The following is a 23,631-nucleotide window of genomic DNA, read 5'->3' as shown; positions in this document are numbered from 1 at the left end:
CACAACTCTGTCTGTTTCAATTTGAGGTTCCTTGGCTGCTGGGCACATCCAAGTCCTCTGAGGAGATTCTTCTGAATGTCTGGCTTACAAGATGCACTCAGTAATCCTCACCACCCCTGTTGCCACCACCAAAGGCCTTCACTTCAGGAAGTTGTAGCCAGAAACTATGCAACATGTGACCCTTTCCTCTACTAAAAATGGGCTAAGATTAGGCTAGTTTTATGGCTTTGCCCAAAGGCAGAGAAAATATAGGCCATGCAGCTCTGCCATGTTTCCCCAGGGCCTGGTACAATTCATGGACACTCAGAAGTGTTTGGCTGGATGCATCTGTACAGTGGAGATGACAGAAGTACCTACCATGCAGGAAGTTGACAAACTGAGCAGGCAATGTCCCATGAAGCACGGAGCCTGGTCTATATTAGGAATAGAGAGAATAATGACTATTGCTGTTCTTTGTACATGGATACCAGCAAGAACATCCTGTTCTTAAAGAAGAGGAAGCTTTCATCTTCTAGAGCAAGAGAGAGAAGTAGTGAAGGAGTCAGGAGGCAGGAGCCTTTAAGGAAAACTGAGGGATCCCTAGCCTCTGTCAAAGGGCTGGGGTTCATCTCAGGGCCAGTGATGACTGGAATGTGTTATGGTTTGGATGTGAGGTGTCCCCCAAAAGCTCAAGTGTGAGAGAAATTAAAGAAGGTTCAAAGGAGAGATGATTGGGTTGTGAGAGTCATAACCCAATCCATGAATTAATTACCTGATGGGATTAACTGGGCGGTGACTGAAGGCAGGTGGGGTGTGGCTGGAGGAGGTGGGGTATTTGGGACTTGGCTTTGGGGTATATATTTGTATTGACAAATGGTGATCTCTCTTCCCCCCCCCACCGCCGCCTTTCTGGTCATCATGTGAGCTGCTTCCTTCCACCACACTCTTCCGCCATGTTATTCTGCCTCACCTCAAGCCTGTAGAAATGGAGCTGGCTGTCTATGGACCGAGACTTCTGAAATTGTGAGCCTCCAAATAAACTTCTTCTCTTCTACAATTGAGCTGGCTTGGTCTTACAGTCACAGTGGCAAAAAACAACTAAAGCAGGATGTTTGTTTCCATCAGAAGTTAATTATGCAATGCTCTCATCCTTCATCTGTAACTTGTGCCCTCTTCCCAGCCCGAGGTGGGCACACAGCCCCTCCCAGCTCTAATGGATTACCTCTTAACCTGGGACCCAAATAAAATCGGCCTCCTCCATTAAGCCGTGCCTCAGTGACCTCATCTGCTAAAGCAAAGCCAAGAAGGCCTTGACCAGGAGCAGCAGATGAACACAAAACTGAGTAGAATTATGGAGGCTCTGGCCCTTCCATGCTCCAGGGGGCTCCCTCCCATGCTCTGAGAGGCATGCAGGCTAGAGAACAGTTTACATGGCCTCTCCTGCCTTCTTGTTATTTGGGAGAAATGCTGCTATGCTAAAATACTCACTGACTAGCCAAATGCACCCTTGACAAGACAACCCCAAGCACCTTACCCTGCATGCAACAGCAATGCTTTGGTTAAGAGGCCACAGAGTCTCTGCAGCCCAGCAGAGTTCATAACTTAGATGTCACTTGGTCTGTGTAGACTTAGGAACAAGCATTGATCCAAAAAAAGAAAACTTTCCCTCTGAGCTACACACACACACACACACACACACACACACACACACACACACACCTTGACAATTGTTAAAGGGCAGCTTATACTGTGTTCAGTAATAGTTCTTATGTTTTGGATCTAAATCCAAATGGATGGTGTCCCTCTGAATATACCAAAAGGAGTTCAGAGGTTCATTGCCTTGTTAGGAAGAATGAGTGGGTGGGAGCCCCAGATACTGTGTACGAAGTCAGCAGTCTATCAGCTAATAGTCTTCCTGGGGCTCCTCCAGTCTCAAGGCTCTGGATCATTAAGTGCTTGTGAATAATAACTATGGATCCCTGAGACCATTCTCCATAGAATTACACTCATAACTCTTATACCCTCTTATGCCAGGTTATTCATTTCCTTTTTCTTCCCCATACCTCTAACAAAACTGATGCTCTAAAACCCAGGTCTCCAAAATAACCACAGGGACAGGCACACATCCCACCGTGTGTTAAATGATGCCTACCAAAACCCCATGAGAGAACAGAGGCTGGTCATATAACACAATGCTTTGGGTGACCTTCCTCGGAGTATCCAAATCCAGTTCCTTCATGACATTCTTGCATTTATCATGTCTGAAAATCCCCTCTCCAGGCTATCCTGGTGGCAAAGGCTCCCCAGTCATCACACTCAATGGGCATATTTTCCCCTGGGACCCAGGATTTCTTATGACAATAACACCAGCAACATCTACTTGTCCTTTTAAAACCAGGTCTTTCTTGCTTGTGGGCTGATGCAGTGGTAGCAATATTAAGGGTCCAGCAATGACTCGTGAAGGTCAACTCAAGAGGAAACTCAGAAAGTCTTTAGGGAATTTTCTTAAACCACTGGAGCAGGTGATGAATCCCTTGCTCTCCACTTTTTCATAATCATCACCTTGTAGAAACTAGTGTTGTTGCCATAATGCCTTATCTGGAGACTCCTCTGCTTTCTGCCAGAATTTCAAACAACTTTAAGACAGGGCCAGAAGCAGTCATAAGATTCACAGCTCTTATTCCTCAACTCTGCCTTTTGTGGGTCCCACAAACACCCTAAGAGGTATTTGGTATTATTTTGCTAAACTTTGTAAATGGGAAAATTGAGGCTCATGGAAGTTAAATGACTTGTTTAAGACCATATGGCTGGTCAATTTCAGATTCAGTGTCAATCCAAGATCTTTCTGACTACACATTCCAAGCACCATCTAGCAGAAGTCAGAGATGCACCTGTCTTCCAGATACTGAGGCTAAGAGAGGTCTTTGGACCTGAGACAAAGGCAGTTTTTCAATACCTTATTGGAAAAAATGTCAGAATCGTCTGCATTAATCCAGTGAGCACACAGCACCTTATTTACCTGTCAGTCGGGGAAGAGATGATTGCTACCCACTAGGGGTCTCCAAACAATCTCACTTGCATCAGTATTAATGTTTCCATGAAAATCTCAAAGTTCCCAAACACTTATTCCCATGAGAAATGCAGGGCACCTCTTTGAAGCACAAGGAGACAGTGTGCCTCTCATCCTGGGCTCCTTTCTTCTCAGTCCTTGGGACAGGCCAGTGGGAAACCTTCTGGGTCTGCAAACCCAAATGAATCCAGATTCACCATTTTCCCTTAATTGGTGGAGCCCGGTTTGTTTTGTTCAAAGGCGCGTCAGAGCCTGCAGTGTGAGCATTGTGCCCCCAAGATTTAGCCCGTTTCATCGTCCTTCATTAGGATGCACAGGGGAAAGCCCGGCCTCGTCAACTGGGCCAGAGGAACAAAGACAACATGGAAACTGGAGCAGGCGATGAATCCCTTGCTCTCCACTTTTTCAAAACAAGACTCTGACCATTTTCTTGAGGACTTATTTTGTCGTTGTGTTCCATACAAAGAAACAGGAAACTTCAGAGGAAAGAAGGGGTCTCAGTTTCTTACATGGTGGCCCAGGGAGGCTGGAGGTCACTGAGGGTGTTGGCAGGGGGTAAGTCTGGCCTCAAGGCTGAGGAAGGGCCACTCCCCTTGTCAGGGTTCTGAGGAGGTCACTTAAGAGCAGAGGAAAATTTTACCTCATTGGAAAACATTTTAGGGAAGCTGAGGTTGGGGGGTGGGGCCTTTCACACCCTCTTGACCAGTGGGACGAGGCCAAACCTTGCTGATTGTTTCTCTTTTAATCCACCACTTCCCAAAGTCTGAACAAGAACTCTTTCTCCTCAGACCAGTGGAACACCCTGAAAAACACACCCATTTCCATTTTGACAAGAGTAGACCTTTGTTTCTGAAATGCAGATGCCAATTCTTATTTCTAGGTCTGGTGCTTATAATGAATGGCTCATCTCGTAGATTGGTAAAACCTTTTCATGACCTTCTTGGCAATCATTCTCAAATCTTTAAATACATGTACCCCTACTCGTACATTGCTGATGGGACTGCAAATTGGTAAAACCACTCTGGAAAGCAGTATGGAGATTCTCAGAAACCTGGAATGGAACCACCATTCGACCCAGTTATACCACTCCTCAGCATATACCTAAAGGACTTAAAGGAAGCATACTATAATGGTGCAGCCACATCAATGTTTATAGCAGCTCAATTCACAATAGCCAAGCTATGGAACCAACCTAGGTGCCCTTCACCAGATGAATGGATAAAGAAAGTGTGGTTTATGTACACAATGAAATATTATTCAACCATAAAGAAGAATTAAATTATGGCATTTGCGGTAAATGAATTGAAAACTATCATGCTAAGTGAAATAAGCCAATCCCCAAAACCAAAGGCCAAAATGTTCACTCTGATATGCAGATGCTAACACACAATAAAACAGGGTGGGAAGAGAGAATAGAAGTTTATAGGATTAGACAAAGGGGAATGGAGGAAGGAAGAGGAAATGAGAATTGGAATGAAAGTAGAATGAATCAGACATAATTTTCCTATGTTCATATTCGAACACATGACCAGTGTAACTCCATATTATGTACAACCACAAGAATGGAAAATTGTACTTCATGTATGTATAATGTCAAATACATTCTATTATCAAGTATATCTAAAAAGAACAAATAAATAAATACATGTACCCTTTGAACCAACAGTTCAACATCTAGAAATTTATCTTACAAAAATTTTTTGTTCACATGTAGAGATATCCATTGCAGTTCTCATCATAAAAGCAAAAAAATTTTAAACAATATCAAATCCATCAATCCATCATAAGAATGTGATGAATATTTGATAGCGCATTCATGCATACAATGAATACTCAGGAATCGTTTCATGGACCCATCTGGAAAAAATATCCATGACATGGGTATTGAAAATGAGTTGAATGATTGTATGTATTCTTGAATGCACTTTGGTAAAATGGTCTCTTGACCTTGGCACCACTGGCTCTGGGCTAGATAACTGTGGTGGGGCTGTCTTGGTTCATGTAGGATGTTTAGCAGCATACTGGCCTCCACCTTTAAGAGGCCAGCATTGTCTCCTTTACCCCCACAATTATAACCACCAGCATTGATTAAGGCATTGCCAAGTGCCACCCAGGGGTGGAGATGAAGGGCAAAATCACCCCTGGCTCAGAACCACTGGCTTAAAATAAGGATATATGAAATCATAGGTTGGAGCAACATAGAAAGAAGTTCACAGTTTCTACCAGTGGTTTCCCTGGAAACCAGGATTGGTCAGGGAAAATAGTATTCTCTTTTTATTTCACACACCTCTGTATTATTTGACCTTTGGTTTCTTCTGCAAGGAAGTAGAAAACCTATTTTTATTGGACCCTACTTAAGGACATGCACATGTATAAAGTTAGTTTATATCAAGGACTTTCCTGAAAATAGAGAGACTGATGAGCCATATCAGGAAGGAAAGACCATTGAAATGACTTTATCATGGGACACAGTTGTCACCAGAGCTCACCACTCAATCACCTGGAGTCCTACCAAGCCACGCTGCAAGAGCCACCATGAGACATGATGAATTACATGGGAAATGTGCAATTCTCACTTCTGGTTTTGCATCTGATGAGGAATGGCATCTTGCATCCTCTGCTTTAAATCTTTCATATGCAAAAAGGAGCATCTAATTTTCCACAAAGACTTGAGTGCAGCATCTAGAAGTGGTTTCCTCTTATCAAATTTGATATCACATAAATCAAAGACAGAAATCTTGTGCATCCTGAGCTCGGTGCTCTTAAAACTAATTTTCAAAAATAATTGCCTAGACCAATTTGGGCATTTGAGAGTTTGGGGGAATCTGAGAGTGCTTGGGTTTCTTCTTCACTTTGGAAGAATTCCTTCTAGAGAGATTGTTCCAGTACATTAATATCCTCATGAGGAAAACAGAATTAATATTTTTTCTCTTTTCTGCTTTTCTAATTGACAGATTGCTCTGAAAAAAAAAATGACGAAAATCTGTTCAAAAATTATAAGGTAAACTGCCACAGCTAATTTTTGTGATGTTTCCCCCACGGAGTGCATTAAAACTCATGCCAAACTTCCTAACAGGAAAAAAATAAACCTGCATCTTATAAAAAATAATAAACATTCAGACCCCCATAAGGATGCTAGCAAATGACATATCAGATTTCCACTGTGAATATCTTCACCCAGCTGTAACTGCGCCGTGCTGAGGAATTATGGTTTTTGAACTATATATATATAAACTGGCAGGGGAGAATTCTCTTGCCCATCTATGCTGGTGTTTTAAAGTGATTTCAGATACTGTATGAATCAAGTTACAAATCAGTACAAAATGCCTTATTTTACATTCATTTTTCATGATGTTTATTTTTTCTTGGTGGAATAATCATGCTGAGAAATCCATATTTGATTCACACGCTATCCAGGCACATTTTAGTCATAACTTTGGGAAGAATTAAAACAGCTTCTTAAAGGCATCTGGTCTTATTTGGTGATGTTTCACTTCTTTGTAATTTTACCTGTTTATCAAAGCCCTCATATTGTGCAGTCAGTTTCTTGAATTCATTAAGCATTCCCTTTAAGCTACTCTAGCTGCCACCATGTCCCTTTGAATCTAAAGGGTCAAGGTCCAGCACTGCCATGAGAAGAATCACACCACATACAATTTCTTGATGTAAAGAGAAAGCCTTGGTTCCTTGATTTGCCTGCACACAACACAGCAGCCTCAAATGAGGTGGGGACCACGGAGCATCATTTTCTAAGCCTCTCCCAGAGTCCCACTCAAACCCACCGTGCCACTCCAGAGCAAGGGATGCTTTCAGCAGAACTCAGTGGCATAGTCAGAGACCCCTCCCCATTCTGCAATATTGTCTGCACCTGCTACTTTCAGAGAACTGCTCACAGGCATGAGAACCACATTATCCACCTGCACAGAAAGCCAGCGGGCCCAGTTCATGTCCCCTAGTTCCCCATGAAATTTAGTCAATGACTCACTGTTGTGTGGACAGGACAGCCCAGTCTCCTAGCCTGCACTTCCTTTATATTCCAGGTCTCACTACCACTCAACACTGGGACTGGGATTTCACCTGAAACCTGACACTTACTTAGCTTCATTCCCTTCCTGATTGCTTGTCCCCTCCCTTATGAGCTTCTCTAGGGAGCTTGACCTTGAAACCTCACTTGTACACTCATTCTCATCTCAGGATCTGCTTGGAGGAACCCTGCCCAGGGTAGAAACTGTACTCCTTCAGCTCTTCCCCAAATTTTGACTTTTCTTGTTCTGCACCTCTCATCCCAGGGTGATGGTTTCAGTGCATGACACCAATTTTGGGTCTCAAACTTCTATTAGCACACAGGACACACACACGGTTTTAGTTATCAGATACCCTGACCAATTATTTCTGGTTACTGGGTTAAAATGTCACAGTCCTTGGCACCACACAGAGGGGCTGGTCATTCATGGTGCTACCACATGCAGCCGTCAGCATGACACTTCCTAAGGATAAGGATTAGATCTGTCAGAGACTTGTTCACACTCAGCACATTCAAGTCTCTCTTCTCTCTTCTTGGGTCTAATAGTGGAGGAAAATCACATGCTGATTTCCTGTTTTGGAAGTGAATTATTTTCTTGAGTTGGTTTTTGCTGTTTGGATGACTGGGGGTTATTATTGCACAGCTATAAGACTAGAGAACTTGAGTGGTTCAATGTTACAGTCATGACATGACTCAGGAGCTGGGAGTATAGGTCAGTGATAAATTGCATCCTTAGTATGCTGGAGACCCTAGGTTTTATCCTAGAACAAAGAGGAAGGGAGGGGAAGGGGAAAGGGAAGGGGTGAATTTGGCTCAGGCAGAAGGTTGGGCCAGGGCTTGAATGTTTGAGAACAAGGAGAGCTGTCCTGGATATAACCAGCTGGATCCTCCTCTCTTATGTCCCACCCCCTGCACCCCCTTTCTTTCCAGGCCTGCCCAAGAACTACTAAAGGAGGTTGAAACGGGTCTCACCAACTCGGGAGAATCTGCTTCAGAGAAAGACAAGGCGTCCTCTTTCCCTGCCTCTCCACACTCCCAATGCACAGCAGTCCTTCAGAAAACATTAGTTTGTGCCTCAACAAACCTCATCTCATCCTTATAGGATACCCATGTTATTTGCCGCCCAATTCAGGAAGCTTTAAGTGTGAGTGAGGATCTTATTATATTTAGACAAAATGCACACACTGAGACAGACTGTCCCCAGAAAACTGGAGCTTGTGGTCACCTTACATATTGACCATGCTCCATGTAGGGTTTCAGACTATCCCACACCACATCGGACCTGAATGGTGCCCTGGAGGACAATTCAAAACTCCAGGCCTTAGGATGGACAGGGAGCTCAAACCCTGAACCACAGGAGAGCTGACAACGGTGGCTTTCTACAGCTGACTGTTTCCTCAGTGTTCCTGAGCTCTGAATAGTATGTGAGACTGCTGTGTCTTTTTTGAGAGGTATTTGCAATAGGTTTAGGCTAGAAATGTCAAGGGGCAAACGTTGGTACTCCAGGAGCCCTGCCCTTCTGAGGCCATTCAGTTGTATCCACACCCTGCGCCATCTTGGACAGAGAGTCCTAGACACCAAGAAACAGCAACCCCGAGAGCCCCAAAGCCCTCCCAGGCCCACCTACGAGGCTCCTCAGCTCCACCCAGGAGGCATACTCACGGTTTTCACAGCGCTGCCCGGTGTAGCCTGCCAGGCAGGCACACTTATAAGATCCAGCTTTGTCAGGGAGGCAGGTGCCGTCATGGAAACAAGGGGACGAGGAGCACGCTGTAAGACATAAGGCATCCTAAGTGCCACTGTGCATGCCTAAGTGCCTCCTCTCCAGGCCTGCAGGCTTCTTGACGTCTTGGTGGTTTTCTATTCCTTATACAGAATTCATGTTACCCTGACCTGCTAATGCCTAAAACACGTAGGTACTCGTTACATGTCAGAGGTTGCTGATATTATTCGATCTTTCTGAGGCCCCCAGAAGGCGACGCTAGTCTGAGGGGCATAAGACAAAAAATAAACAGGAGCACTGGGTTCTGTGGCTCAAGCCTGCAAACCCCAGTGACTAAGGAGGCTGAGGCAGGAGGATCCCCAAGTTCAAAACCAGCCTCAGCAACTTAGCAAGACCCTGTCTCAAGATAAAATCCAAAAGGGACTGGGGATGGGGCTCAGCGGTTAAGCACTCTTGGGTTCAATACCTGGTACCAAAAAAATAAACTGGAGCATTAAATAAATGAAAGCAGAATCATGCTTTGCAACTCTTGGATGGGTAAGCATCCTTGGGTAGCTTTAGATCACCCTTAAAAAAAAAAAAAGAGACAGTCACTGGAAGATAATCTTTATGACACCATTAAAGGTGTACTTGAGAATCTCCAAACATATGTTCTGTAGCCATTAGTCCTTGTGATGTTGATATAAGTTCAACTCAATAAAGGTTCTGGCCTCAGATGTACTGGGGAAATGCTCCTGGCATTAATGGTAATTAACCAAACTGCTTTGCTGTAGAACCTCTCAGTTTAATGCCCTATGCATTATGAAGTTCTAAGAATGCACATAACATTCAGTCTTCCCCAAGCTTATCTGACCTCATAACCTGCTCTTTACAGAGCACCTTAAGGACTATATTTTCTACAAAAAGACATTGAAAAACCCTATGCGTGTGTTATCACCATTCCTATATTGACGGAAGAAATGCATCCCTCGATTCAGTGGAACAAATCTGTACTGAGAGCTTGCTCTGTGAAAGGTACCAGAGAGACACAAAGACAAATAGGAGATTCTATTTACCAGGTCAAGGTGATGTAAAGAAAAATATACAATTGTAACCCAAAGCATGGTGCAGTTAGTGTATTATCAAAAAAGAACAGAAAGTGCTACAGAGTGGTCATAAAAGGGCAAAGTCACAGCTCACTGAAGCAAGAGAAAGGGTTTAGCCAAGGATGGACAAGGTGATAGGGATTCTGAAGCATGGGTTGTGATATGCAGGTTTGAGACAGGTGACCCTAGCCAGAGGCAATAATGGATATAAACTGACAAATGGAGTATGTGAGGAGCAGAAATGGTGCTGGCTCTTTGCCAGGGCAGGCCAGTGTTTCCTAGATTCTTAGGGGAGCAGGGAGTTGAGGAGACCATTTCATAAGAGGGAGACCCTCCCTCCATCACAGGCACACAGGTTGGTGAGCCACCACTGCCCCCAACCAACCTCCCTTAAAGCTGGCTCTGCCTGACAGACCACCTCACAGGGGACCAGCAGGGTGTCATCAGGGACAAGGACTGACCACCCACAGCAGCAAATCATCTGGAACTCCCAGGCCCTGCACAGCCCCATGGGGCCCGGCATGGACTGGAGACAAGAACAACTGCTGAGAGCTGCTGTGGGCATCCTGCTAAGGGACAGGCAGATGAATGGAGGGGACAGCAGCAACCCTGACTTTACCACCACTACCACTACCCCCCCACCCCACCCCCTTCCACCACCACCCCACTTCCCCACCCCACCCACCCCCGCTTTCCTAAGACTCACATCAGAACTTTCATCCTAAGGGAGCCATGATGAGGAGAAGGCCATCGCTAGTTTGTTTTTATTATTATTCAGTATTTTTAAAAACTTAACCTTTGAGCCTGAGCTTATTTTGTAAAACCTGCTGCAATCTGATCTCAGAACAATGAGAACCAGGCTGATTCCTTAGGACTGAGTACTTCATCTTGGCCAAATCCTACTTCCAAATACGCCAAAAAGAGCAGGATTTAAAGTCAGGCTTGAGCTCCTCATCAAGTTTGCCAGATTAGTTTAAGACTTTCGAGACCTATTTTACAGATGGCTAATGGAGGCCAAGGGTACACTTGGGTTGGCAGCTACTGGTGCTTACTGTGCATTACACTGTGCTAACCACTCCCTCTATTCTAGAGTCTTCTTAAGGACCAGCATCTATTACCATCTCCTTAACAATAATTAGGAAACAGAAGCCCAGAGAGAGAGAGAAGAATTTTCCCAAAGTCACACGGCTTGATCTGCCAAGGATCCAAGGACAATATTCTTTACCATAGTGACCCCCCACCCCCGTAAGCTCTAGCGTCAAACTGCTTGCGTACAAATTGCTGATTGCACCATTATAGCTGTGTGACCTGGACACATTATACAGTCTCTCTGTGCTCTACCCACATTATTTATATGAAGAAGATAAAAATTTCTAGTTCTGGTTCCGAAATACGCCTTGCCATTTCTCTCTCTCCCTTTTTTTTTCTCAGTGTGTAGGTTGCTTCCAAGAATGCAACATGCTAGGTTTTAATAAGTCTGTGCAGGGAGAAAGGACTTACCCGGAGCAGATTTTACTGGAGCAAACCATAAAACGCTACACAGTTGTCTCTGTGGTCTTTACCTGTGATCTCCTCGTAGATGGCATGGAAGCCATCAAAATTCTTGGAGCCATCCGAATGGAAGAGGATATGGAGCGAGGAGCCCATGCTCCTGATGGGAGCCGGCCGCTCGTTGCCACAGAAACGCTTGATGATGGGGCTGTCGTGGCTGTCCTCCAAAGGACTTCCCACACTGTCCACTGCCCTGCCCCATGGGCTACCCAGACCCACGTCGTACTGGCACATGTAGTCAAACTCCAGGCTCAACATGACAAACCTGTGGGTGGAGAAGATGACAGAAGAAACAGGTGGGCCCTGGGCAGTGCTAAGATCCTGGGGCCTCTTCAAGACCTGCCCTTATGGAGATGGATCTCTGCTTTGGAAGACAGAAAATAAGCAATGAGAGAGCAGAAAAAACAAGCAAACAAACAAACAAAAAAGGCAAATCCAGTGAATGCTAAGCGCCATGAATACAATGAACCAGATAAGAGCATGAAGTGAGAGTCTCATCTCTGACACTGTGGTCAAGGAAAACCTTTCCAAGGGACTTAGTAGACCCTAGTAGAGTGGAAGCAATGCGATGAAGCTAGACCTGTAAATGTCCTGCCTAAGAGTGGTCCAGCGGGGGAATCTGTGAGTGCACTTGGCATGAAGAACTGAAGGAGAATTCAGGATACCGCCAGGGGACATCCTTGAGTGAAGGGGACAGTAGCATGCTGCCTGGTGAGGGGTTCAGATTTGATTCCAAGCTCAACAGGAAGCTGCTAGAAGGTTTCAACACGAAGGTGCTGTTGGAATTTAGGACCTTAAAAGACCACTCTAGCCACTCTGAGAGGAGGAGACGGTAGCAGGCAGAAGCAGAAGCAGGAACCCCAGTCAGGAGCCTGGACAGAATCCCAGTGAGACACGTGGTCTGAGTAGAAGGGAGGCTCTGGGGACAGAGGGAGATGGGTGGCCCCGAAATTATTTTACAGGCAAGAAAATAGATTTTGTGGTAGCCTGGCAGGTGACAGAAAGGGAATGACTGATGAGCTTTTAAGCTAAATATTGTTTATATGCTTCCAAGTGTTTTCATGATTATCATTACTTGGGGCCAGAAGGCCCAAGTTTAAATATGGAAAGAAATCAGGCCTCTCTCCTGGGCTGGTAATGTGCTTCTTAATCCTTCAACATTTTATTTTGGGGGCTATTTCTTTTTGGATCTTCTCCTGGATCTTGGAGAAGCTTTTTAGAGGCTCTGAGAGAACATCTATCTTGGTCTCTCAGCTGCTGAAATGTTAATATGCAGCATTTAACACCTGCCTTAGCATCCTGGGAGACCCAGTCCTGAGCCCCTTAAGCAGAAGACTGTGACCCCCTAAGTTCCTCCTAGAACCAGCCCTCCTCTGAGAAAGCCCAATTAATCAGCTCACTCCCAATCCCCAGGTCCTCATGGTGTGGGACACCAGCTACCAAGGCCTGCTTTGATAAGGATGGAGAAGGTTTTGCTGGGTCCTTCCAATTCAGGGAACCATGTTGCTCCTCCCGGATGGCAGAGCTGACCTGCGGGAACTCAGGGTACATTCATCCCCCCAGAAAATGTTTGTTGAAAGTTGTACCCTACAGGATCAGGAATCTCAATCACCTCCGGCCTCACCACAACTAGAGAAGGGAAAAACTAAGTAGAAATCTTAGGGGTGATGCAGCCACTCTGCTACCCTGGAAGAAAAGAGGAAGGTATTTTTCAGGTGTGAAGAGTAAAGTGTTAATGGTGAACTTGGTCCATGCCACTATGGTCTCCTTGATGCTTCTCAATTGTGACCCCAACCCTTACCTCAGTTGGATGATAAACCCAGGTTTGGCATGAATGGTCCACTCGCAGTGAGCATTTAAGGGGTAACTCTCCAACAAAATCTGACCCTTTGGGACTCGAAGAACCTGGCCACATCCTGAGAAGAGAAAAAGGATTGGGATGGGGAGATTGGGGTCAACACAAAAGAGATGGAGGAAGGAGCCTTTGAACTCACTCCACACCCCTTAGAACAGAACAAAGAGGGAGAAGGGAGAGGGAAACCAATATTTTTTTAAGCATCTATCCATGTATGAGGCCAATTGCACAAATCAATTCATTTAATCCACCCAACAGCTTGGGAAGGGAAGTGCTATCATCCCAGTTCTCCAGTTGGGGAAATAGATCATCAGAGAGTTAAATCAATCACTACTCTAGTCTATAGGTGACTGAGTGGAAACTCAACTCTAACTGAATATAAAGTCCAAGCCACTGTATGGTACCACCTCTCCAAGACTGAGCCTGACCTACCACCTAGCTGCCTCCGCTTCAAAAAGCAGACTCTCCCTCTACTCCTCTCCCTTGCCCCCTGCCATCCAGTTAGAAAATCTCTGTGAACCTCTCTATGACCATCTATGTAACAAGTGCCTCTGTAATAAACATGTGGAGGGAGAGATGATCTTCAACCACTTGGACAGTATTGATGGTTTTCAGGTTGGTTTTTCTCGCTCCCAAGTACTTTTGCTCAAACTCTTCTGAAGAATACCAATTATAAAAATGAACATTGAAAACATGGATCAAAGAAGGGCTCCTGGCTTAAGAAGAAGCGGGGTCCCTAGGCCCTCCACCCTCACTTCCTCTAGTTCCTTGAATTACCTCCAAAAGAATCCTTAAGATTTGAAAAACACTGATTTTCTTTTTTTTAAAAAATTAATTTGTATTGTTGGTTGTTCAAAACATTACATAGTTCTAGATATATCATATTTCACACTTTGATTCAAGTGGGATATGAACTCCCATTTTTACCCCATATACAGATTGCAAAATCACATCAGTTGCACATCCATTGATTTACATATTGCCATACTAGTGTCTGTTATATTCTGCTGCCTTTCAGATAAGCACAGATATGGAAGATGCACTCTATTTTTACAAAAGAGTGAGGAAAATGTCTTCAAGTGATTTTATAGGAAAAAATTATTTGGGTCATGTGCATAAATTATATTCCTTAACTGAGGTTGGCAAACCGTGAGGGGGTCAAATCTGGCCTACTCCCTGTTTTTGTAATAATGTTTTATAAATAAAGTTTTATTGGAATACAGAATATCCATTCATTCATGCATTGCTTATGGCAGCTTTTGCTTTACAGCAGCAGAGCTGAGTACTTGTGACAAGAGGTAGGAGGCCCACAAAAATAATTTTTTTATCTAGACAATTACCAAAAAACAGTTTATCTATCCCAGTTCCATACAGAAATCCAGACTGACGTCATAAAATAGAGATATGCAGTTATATCCCAACCCTTCCTCAAAAAGGTATAAAATCTCATAGCTAAAAAGAAACTGTTAATATCAGTGGACATTGCTCCATGTCAAGATGGCAGAAGAAACATGCCCACAGTGTCAGGCAGAGAGCCTACACTTCACTTTTGGAAAGCTGGAGCCCTGAGTAAGGCTTAGTACTTCTGTGAAAACTACCACTAGGTTGCATAACACAATAGCTAAACTGTGGAACCAACCTAGATGCCCTTCAATAGATGAATGGATTTTTTTAAATGTGGCATATATCCACATTGGAATTTTACTCAGCAATAAAAGAGAATAAAATCATGGTATTTGCAGGTAAATGATGGAGTTAGAGAAGATAATAAGTGAAGTTAGCCAATCCCCAAAAACCAAATGTTGAATGTTTTTTCTGATATAAGGAGGTCGATTCATAGTGGGATAGGGAGCAGGAGAATGGGGGGAATAGACAAACTCTAGATAGAGCAGGGGGTGGGAGGGGAAGGGAGGGGGTATGGGGTTAGAAATGATGATGGAATGTGAGGGACATTATTATCCAAAGTACATGTATAAAGACAGGAATTGGTGTGAACATACTTGGTATACAACTAGAGATAGGAAAAAATGTGCTCTATATGTGTAATAAGAATTGTAATGCATTCTGCTGTCATATATAAATAAAAAAATTAATTAAAATTTTTAAAAATAAGAAAACCATCTGAAACCAAAGTGTGCATTTAGAGAAGTGTGGTTTTACTACTCTCTTCTGGCTCTAGCCTGCCCATCTCTCCCTATAATCCTGATCTCCTGGCGTCAATCCTTGCCCCCCAATTCTATTCCCCACACAGCAGCAAAAGCTGCATGTAAGATAAATAAATGAATCAGGTGGCATTATGCTCTCTTGATCCAAGTCCTCCAAAGGACTTCCCACACTGTCCACTGCCCTGCCCCATGGGCTACCCAGACCCACGCTGGGCTCAATCCTGTCTACTACCAGCTTACTTGCTCTGCTCCCGTCACGCCAGCCTTCTTTCTGGTCCCAGCTTCAGGCCTTGAACTTGCTCTTCCCTTAAACTAGAAGACTCACGTTCTTTCACCTCCCCTCCCTCTGGGAATTGGACTCACTACAACTTCTTCAATGAGACCTTCCACTTCCAGCTGAGGTAGGTCCTCAAGGTTCTACAGTCGCCCTCCTGACCCCTTGTGTTTTCTTTTTAACACACATCACTAGCTGAAATTATTTGAGACTATTTTCTTGCATCCTTTGGTAAAGCTAGCTTGTATATCTAGCATGGTACCTGGCATATAACAGGTGTTCAATAAATATTTATTAAATGAATGAGTGATGATCTTATTATAAGCCATTCACTGGCTAAAATCTTTACCAATGTCATTTCATTTAATCCTCCTTAGAAACCTGGGAAAACAACATTCGGTCTCCCCATTTCCCAGGTGCAGAACACTAAGGACAGAGGAGTTAGGTGACTTCCCCAAATTCAGATGGCCAAGAAGCCAGAAGATTCTATAAATTGCTGCACTCGTTGTAAAGTGAAGAACAGAATCTTTGGAGTCTGACTATCTGTTATGGCTTACATATGAGGTGTCCCCCGAAAGCTCACGTGTGATTCAATGCAAGAAAGTTTAGTGGTGAAATGTTGGATTCTGAGAGCCTTAACCTAATCAATGTATTAATCCCCTGATAGGGATTAACTGCATTGTGACTATAGGCAGGTAGGGTGTGGTTAGAGGAAGTGGTCATGGGGGACATGCCTTTGAGATTATATTTTGTGAGCTAAGCTTAGACTTTCTCTCTCTGCTTCATGATGGCCATGTCGCAAGTCACTTTCCTCCACTTTCCTCCACCTCCCGATATCTTCTGCCATGATATTCAGCTTCATCTCAAGCTCCGAGGAATCAAGTCAGCCATCTTTGGACTGCGACCTCTGAAATCATGAGCTCCCCAATAAACCTTTCCTCCTCTAACTGTTCTTGTCAGTTCCTTTTGATCCCAGCAGCAACCAAGCTTATTAAAACACCACCCTCGGTTTGAAGCCCAGCTTTCTCTCCACTAGCTGTGCAGCCTTAGGCAAATTATTCTACCTCTCAGAATCTCACCTGAGTCACATGTGAATTGAAGTGGCACCTCCTTTCACATGATTTGCAAAGGGCTTGAATCAGAGTACGCATGAAAAACCCATTATAGAAAAATCAGTAAATGTTAGCTTTTGCTACAGGGTGCAGAGCAGGGGGCTGAACCTTGCTCTGTCTGGTCCTGATGCTGGGTCTTGGCTGGTACGATGAGCTGTCTCAGGGACTTGCTGACCAGCCCTCTCCCTCTCCACTGGGAAGCAGGAAGATTTTTCCTCCTCTTTCTAAAAGAGACACATGATATCTTGCACCCTCCCGGCTTCTGCTTCTTCCAGCACACCTCACGCGTTTCATCGCCCACATCTGCCCATCTAATGCAGGGCTATGGAAGTGCTACGCTGGGTGTGAGAGACGAAAAAAGAAGTCCTCCCGCACAGCCCCAGCCCCTCCAGGACTGGCAGCTTCCCTGGTGGCAAGGTGTTAAAAAATTCCAGACCCCACCCCAAGCAAACCTCCTGCTGGGAACCCCAAGTTAGAACGAGCAGCCAATGCTGCCAGTCTGCTTCTGGTTTCTTCCCTCCATATGGGAGCTGGAATCAGTTAGCCATGTCCCTGGGTCCCTCCCCAAATCTAAGAGAAGCTGGTGGCCATCCATTCAGGTCTCCTTGGCAAGTTCATTGGGCTCAGTTCCAGGGTTCTGTGCCATCTCTGGAAGGCTCAGAGCCCCCAGCCCCACCTGGGAGCCGGCCAAGTGAAAGGCTGGACCACGTGTCCCTTCAGAAGTAGCCAGGATTCTAGAACACAGGCTGCACCTCGGTGCTTCATCATATCATTTCTTCTCAGTCTGAAGAGGAGGGCTGAGTTGTCCCTGAGATGGGGAATCACTTCCAACTAAATGGGGACAAAGAGGCCACTTCTTGGAAATGGGCTTGGAGGAAGGGGTATTAGGCCCAAAGACAGAGGAGGAACAGCCCCCTGCTCCCCACATCAAGGGACTCCTTAGACCCCCACCTCCCCTCCACTCCTGCCTCTACTCGGGAAATTGGCGGGCCTGGGTGCAGAGAAGGCTCACTGCACCTCTCTGTCCAGGGCAGAACAGTGAACACAGCCCAATGTCCCTGCCAAGGAAATGCTACTGGCCAACCAAGCAGGTGGTCCTGAGTCAAAAGACGAGAGCAGGCAAAGGGCCCAGAAGATGTGCTTGGATTCCCTAAAACAGTCTTGCTACAGGGAAAGGGGTGTGTGTGTGTTGTGTGTGGGTGGGTGGGTGTGTGTGTGTGTGTGTGTCCACACGCACACACGTGCATGCACAAGGGGATCTGTCCATCAATCCAGACCATCCCCCGGGGTCCTCAAGTCCAGGACTCAGTCTCCTATTCTTTTGCTACAGGACCAAACAGGAGGGCTAGCTAGATGAAGCCTGCTTCTACAGAGTTGAAAGGAAATCTTCATAATCTTCATTAATTTCTAAACTAATAAGAGAGCTGGAAGGTTCCCAACAAAAATGAAGCCCCCCCCTCCACCTTCAGACACAAATCCCATTATCTCCAGCATCAGGGGTGGGAGGGGATGGCAGGAGAGAGGTACCCTATGCTTCTGGGAAGTGGTTTGGGTTTGTTTTTCTTTAATCTCTCTTAGAAAGAAAAGAAGGACTTTAAAAAGCCATTCAAAGGGAGAGCCATTTGCATTTTCTTTCCTCTTTCAAAGATGACTCAGGAAGCAGATTCAGTCTATGAAGCCAGACAGGGGCTGAACCTCAGGCCGTTGCTTCCTAGCTGTGTGACCCTAGATGAGTTCACTGGGATTTTTTTTTTCTTTGAGCAAAGGTGTTTCATTTGGAAATGAGAATAACAGTAGGTCTCTGCCACGTGGCCTTATTTGCTTGTCTTAAGGATTAAATAAGATGCTCTATATAAAGCACTTCCCACAGAATGCTCAATAAATGACAAAAAATATTGTTATTGTTCTTGAATCTTGATCGGAGACTCGGACGATTTTGGCACAGGAATCAAAGGGGATGGTCACTGCCCAGGCCCATCAGAGCTGTACCTCATCTCTGGCTGGAGGCCTAAACCCATCTGGCCCCACCGCCCAGACAGTACTGGTGAAGCCAAGGCCTGGACGATGACGTGGGATTGTCCCCTGCACAGGGCCAGGAGCAGGATGGAAGCCTGCCCTTCCACATGGTTTGGCTCGTCCTCCCATGACCTGCCAGCCCTCAGACAGGCACTCCGAGTGACCTAGGGGTGGTCCCACTGGGAGGGCAGAGAGGAGCCAGGGCTCAGCCTCTAAATGAGCACCTCGGCCCTGATGCTTACAAGCTGTGTGACAGCAGGAATGTCACTCAGCCCCAGTGTCACAGTGTCACCATTGTTAACAGGCTCTGACGGGGTTGCAGGGAGGGTTAGATGAGTCAGAAGGAAGGTACGTGAACCATGCTCATTTCCCAGTGAGCGCCAAGTGACAGCTCTTACCAGTTCCTTGCAGGGAATTAGCAGAGGTCCCGGAGTGACACAGTAAAAGGCTCACTCAAAGCTTGGCCTGAACCTCAATCAGTTGATTCTTTCTAATGACTGATTATTAAACTGTTTACCTCCCCCATGACACAGTTCTTAGGATATCAGGGACATTGTCTTGTTCAAATATATGTATGCATTAAACTGATGTTTCAATTGTTGATTGAATGAATAACTGTACCAAATAAAGATCTCCCTGCAATCAAACCTTTTTTTTTAACTGAACCCAGAAGCATTTTACCACTGAGCTACATCCCCAGTCCTTATTATTATTATTATTTTTTATTTTACTTTGAGATAGGGTCTCACCAAGTGGCAGAGGCTGGCCTTGCATTTGCAATCCTCCTGCCTCAGCCTCTCAGGTCACTGCCAATCGAACCATTTTTAAAGCCCCTCTTCCCTATGTCAAATGATCCATCCATTCAATTGAAACAAATGTCCACCAAGAATATTGTCTACCACTCTGCTGCAGAAAGTATTTACTCCCCAAAGTGTCTTCGCACGTACACACACACACAAAAAAAAAAAAAAAACACACACACACACACACACACACAAATGCACATTAAGACAACTCTGCTAATCAAGTTCAAAAGACAGGGTCTGGGCAAGGGTGGTACAAAATGTCTGGTCTGCTGACTATTTGCAGTCTCTTTGCTAGGCTTTAACTTGGCTGATTTCTATCATCCTGTATTTAGTTTTCTGATCCTTTCTTCTTTGGTAACCAATAGGTTCTTAATCCTTTCATTTTTTTTTAAATCTCAGATCACATATTTATCAGTTCTAGGATTTCCATTTGGTTCTTTATAATACTTTCCAAATCTCTCCTGAAATTCATTGTGTCTTCATTCATTATATTCCTCTTGTCCTAGAGATTCTTTCATACATTTAGTTATCCAAAAGCCTTGGTCTGAAAATTCCAACATTTGGTCACAGAGGGTCTATTTCTTTGGACTGACTGTTCTCTGGGCGATTTGTGGATTATATTGTCTTGCTTTTTCACAGTAAAAAAAATGCATCTCTAACTTTCAACTTCTCCTCTCAGCAACTTCCTGCACTCCATGACCACAAGACTGGGAAACGGTGAGCTTTTGCAATTACAGAAGTGTGTAATTCTGTGGGGCCACAAGTTCTTGAAGCTGTAAGATAGTCTTTATGCCAAACCTAAGACCTGCTTTCTAGTCTTGCCCCCACCTCTGCTCAGAAAGATCCCATTTCAGAAAGTACGTGGTGGAAAGGATGGCTTTGCTGTGGGTTTTCTCTAGATTTCAGTTCCACAGGCCAGGCTGGAGGGGCAGCGAAAGTCCACTGGCTTCTCTGCCGGGAGGTGCCCTCCTTCCCTGGCTCTGCTGCTGAACCGCAGCAACTAAGCAGGGAGGAACCATCTTGCTCCCTCGTGCACCTAGGAAGGACGCACACCCCTGGATTTTAGATTCTTTCTGATTCCATATTCACAGATATTTGATGGTTTTAAAGAAAATTGTGGTTTTCTTTGGTTTATGTAGTGATTTCTTACTATTGGAGCAGGAGGGGTCTGTCATGCCTCTACGTCCTCCCCAGAAACTGGGTTTTGACCCAGGAATTCTTTGACAATGTAGAATCTACAAAGCTCCAAAATTAATTCCCTGGAGTCAAAGAGTTTCTCAGACAGAAAACAAGGTATCACTTACCATATAATACTTGTCCTGGGAAGACTACCTCATCACGTTCATATTTAATTTTTCTTGCTTAGGTAGTTGTCTTTTCCTATCTTTCCTATCCAGCCCTATATTAATTTTTCCATCCCCCCCCCCTTGAGATAAAACTCACACCAGCAACAACAAAAGAGCAGCTCTGTTTTGGTAATAAGAACAGAATTCACCATTCGTTCAGCCTATTTAATAGGTAGTCTCACTACACACCAGACCCCATACTGGGAGACTTATAGACAGCACTCCTTCTAGAACTCACAGAAACCCTCTGTGGGGGCCACTATGATCATCCCCATCCTGCAAAGGAGGAAGTTGAGACTGACAAAGACTTAGTAAGTTCGTCCAGAGTCACAGAAGGCATAGAGATTCAAATGCAGGCCCTATGATTCCACACCCAACAGCCAAGGACCGCATATTATCATCCTCAATTTGGACCCAACTCTGTATTATTCTTTTCCTAGAAATCAGGTCACAAAAGGCTGGAGTGACATGAGCCGGTCTGCCTGACTTCACCCAGGTGGCTCCACAGTCTCCCTGGAGGATAGCCCCTTAGGTCTGTGACACACCACTCCCTGAGCCTTTAGCCCTCCCTCCCCTTCTCAAATTGGCTCTTCATCCTTCCCCAGGTGGCAGCTGGCACAAATCATCTTCTCTGATATTCTAACAACACAAACATTTGGGGGCTTGGCTTACAGCCAATTCCTCTTGCTCCTCTGCCTCTGTCCAAAATACGACTAAGAAGATAAATGTATTAAGGGCCCTGTAATCTCTCCCCCTAAATCCCTTCTCATCTGGGTTGCTTTCCTAACCTTCTTAGGTCCCCAACATCCTTCAGGGACTGAACGATTGGGACCACTGGGATGCCAGCTGTGAGTGCAGCATCCTGGGTGGCCCTGGAGCCTCACCCTGCCCATCTCTTCTGTGGCTAAGGAACTCAGCCTGAAGGCCAAGTTAAATAAACACCCCTCCAGGGGTCAGCAGTGGAGGTCAGCAGAGGGGTTCACTTAAGAACTCAACTTTCCAGCCTGGGAAGCACTAAGAGGAAGCCTTGGTTTTGACTTCAGAGACCGGTACCTCTAACGGCCACATTTGGATCACAGACTCAGGAACCCAGATTTCATGAGGAAATGGCTGGTTCTAGAAGCTGGGAAACAGGGGAAAAGATGAACTTGCATTTCCAGGGAACAAGAAAACAGGGATGTGCTCAAAGAATGACGTGGTTGAGCCAACTTGGAGGCTCTTCACTGGCCAAATCTGGGACAATTTGAACATCAAGACAAAAAAAAAAACTTATGATAACATGATGAAACGTAGAAAAATACGGTATAGTAAAAAAGAAAACCATACCTTGAAAACATGATAATCATTCATGAATCTAGATAGAGTATATGGATGTATACCTTCCTGGAATCTCTCTGTAGATAGGAAATTTTTCGAATGAAAAAATTTGGAAAGGAAAGAAAAAACAGTTCTTTCTTGTGATAATAAAATATCTCTAGCTCCTGGGTGTTTTGAGATCACTCAACCCACCCTTGCTGGGCGAGAAGATGTGATTGGTCCTCTGCTGGGCTCTGGCCTCAGGAACTCTGCCCATTTCCTTGAACTCGCTCTAAACTCCAATATAACTTGTGATCCTTTCTGGCCCTTGTCTGTCGCTCCTCCTTCCTAGTAAGTGAGGCTCTAAATGGTACTCAGGGAAAAAATGTCAGTGCCCTACAGGTAGACCTCAGCAAGGAGCCCACCTGCTTGTTACTGGGAAATGGAATTGACCAAATTATGTCATGTGCCTTTATGACTATGTCACATTATATCCCACTGCTATGTATAATTAAAATGCACCAATTAAAAATATTTTTAAAAATTAAACAAAAATAAATCTTCCTCCTTCAGGATAATGGGAGGCCTGAAAAGATTGCTTGGGTGCCATCTACTGGTCAAATGCTTGTACTGCCATGTGATCCTTGCTGTGACTGAGCCATGAGTCACCCACGTGCTCAGTTGTCTTTAACACAGAAGGCACCACAATGCCCAGCTCCAGGCAGACATTCAACAAATAGTGAAATGAATAACATCTTCCTATGAATTCTCATACTTAGGCAGTGCCCATAAGAACCTCATAACCTTATCACACTGATGTCTTCTTCGGGTCAACCTAGTTAGGTTTCCATGGATGGATTATACATTCCTTGAGGGTTCATCGTATTACTTGGTGACCATCCCAGTACTTCATAGGAAATTTTCCATAAGCACCATGACTGTGGCTTTTTATCTCCCATCTCTACCTTATTTATTTTTAAAGTTGCTTTTTAAAAAATTTTTTAAGATATGAATCTTTATTTTATTCATTTACTTATACATGGTACTGACAATCGAACCCACAGCCTCGCACATGCTAGGCAAGCACTCTACCACTGAGCCACAACCCCAGCCCCTTATTTTAAAAGTCTTAAAAAATGATTGTAAAACTTATTTTAAAGCTGTCTCTACCCTTGGCCTCCATTTCCTCCCCTTCCCAAGTCACTACTGGTAAGGTCCCCAGTCACCTGCCAGCTGTTAAATATAAAAACCTCTTTCCTATCCATGTCCTGCTCTCCTTCTGTCTTATTTGGAAACTCTTCTCCCAGCTTCCAAAATACGGCTCCCTCT

At 44.7% G+C, this 23,631-nt stretch overlaps 1 pseudogene; it reads right to left on the bottom strand.

Moving 5' to 3' along the window:
• The window catches only part of LOC143388359 (inactive serine protease PAMR1-like), a 73,795-nt pseudogene that overhangs the window by 19,845 nt on the left and 30,319 nt on the right, over positions 1-23,631 (bottom strand).

This window comes from Callospermophilus lateralis, unplaced genomic scaffold (assembly GCF_048772815.1).
Source record: "Callospermophilus lateralis isolate mCalLat2 unplaced genomic scaffold, mCalLat2.hap1 Scaffold_250, whole genome shotgun sequence".
Lineage (NCBI taxonomy): Eukaryota > Metazoa > Chordata > Mammalia > Rodentia > Sciuridae > Callospermophilus > Callospermophilus lateralis.
The sequence above is the reverse complement of the archived record's forward strand: the minus strand, read 5'-3'. Positions and strand labels throughout refer to the sequence as shown.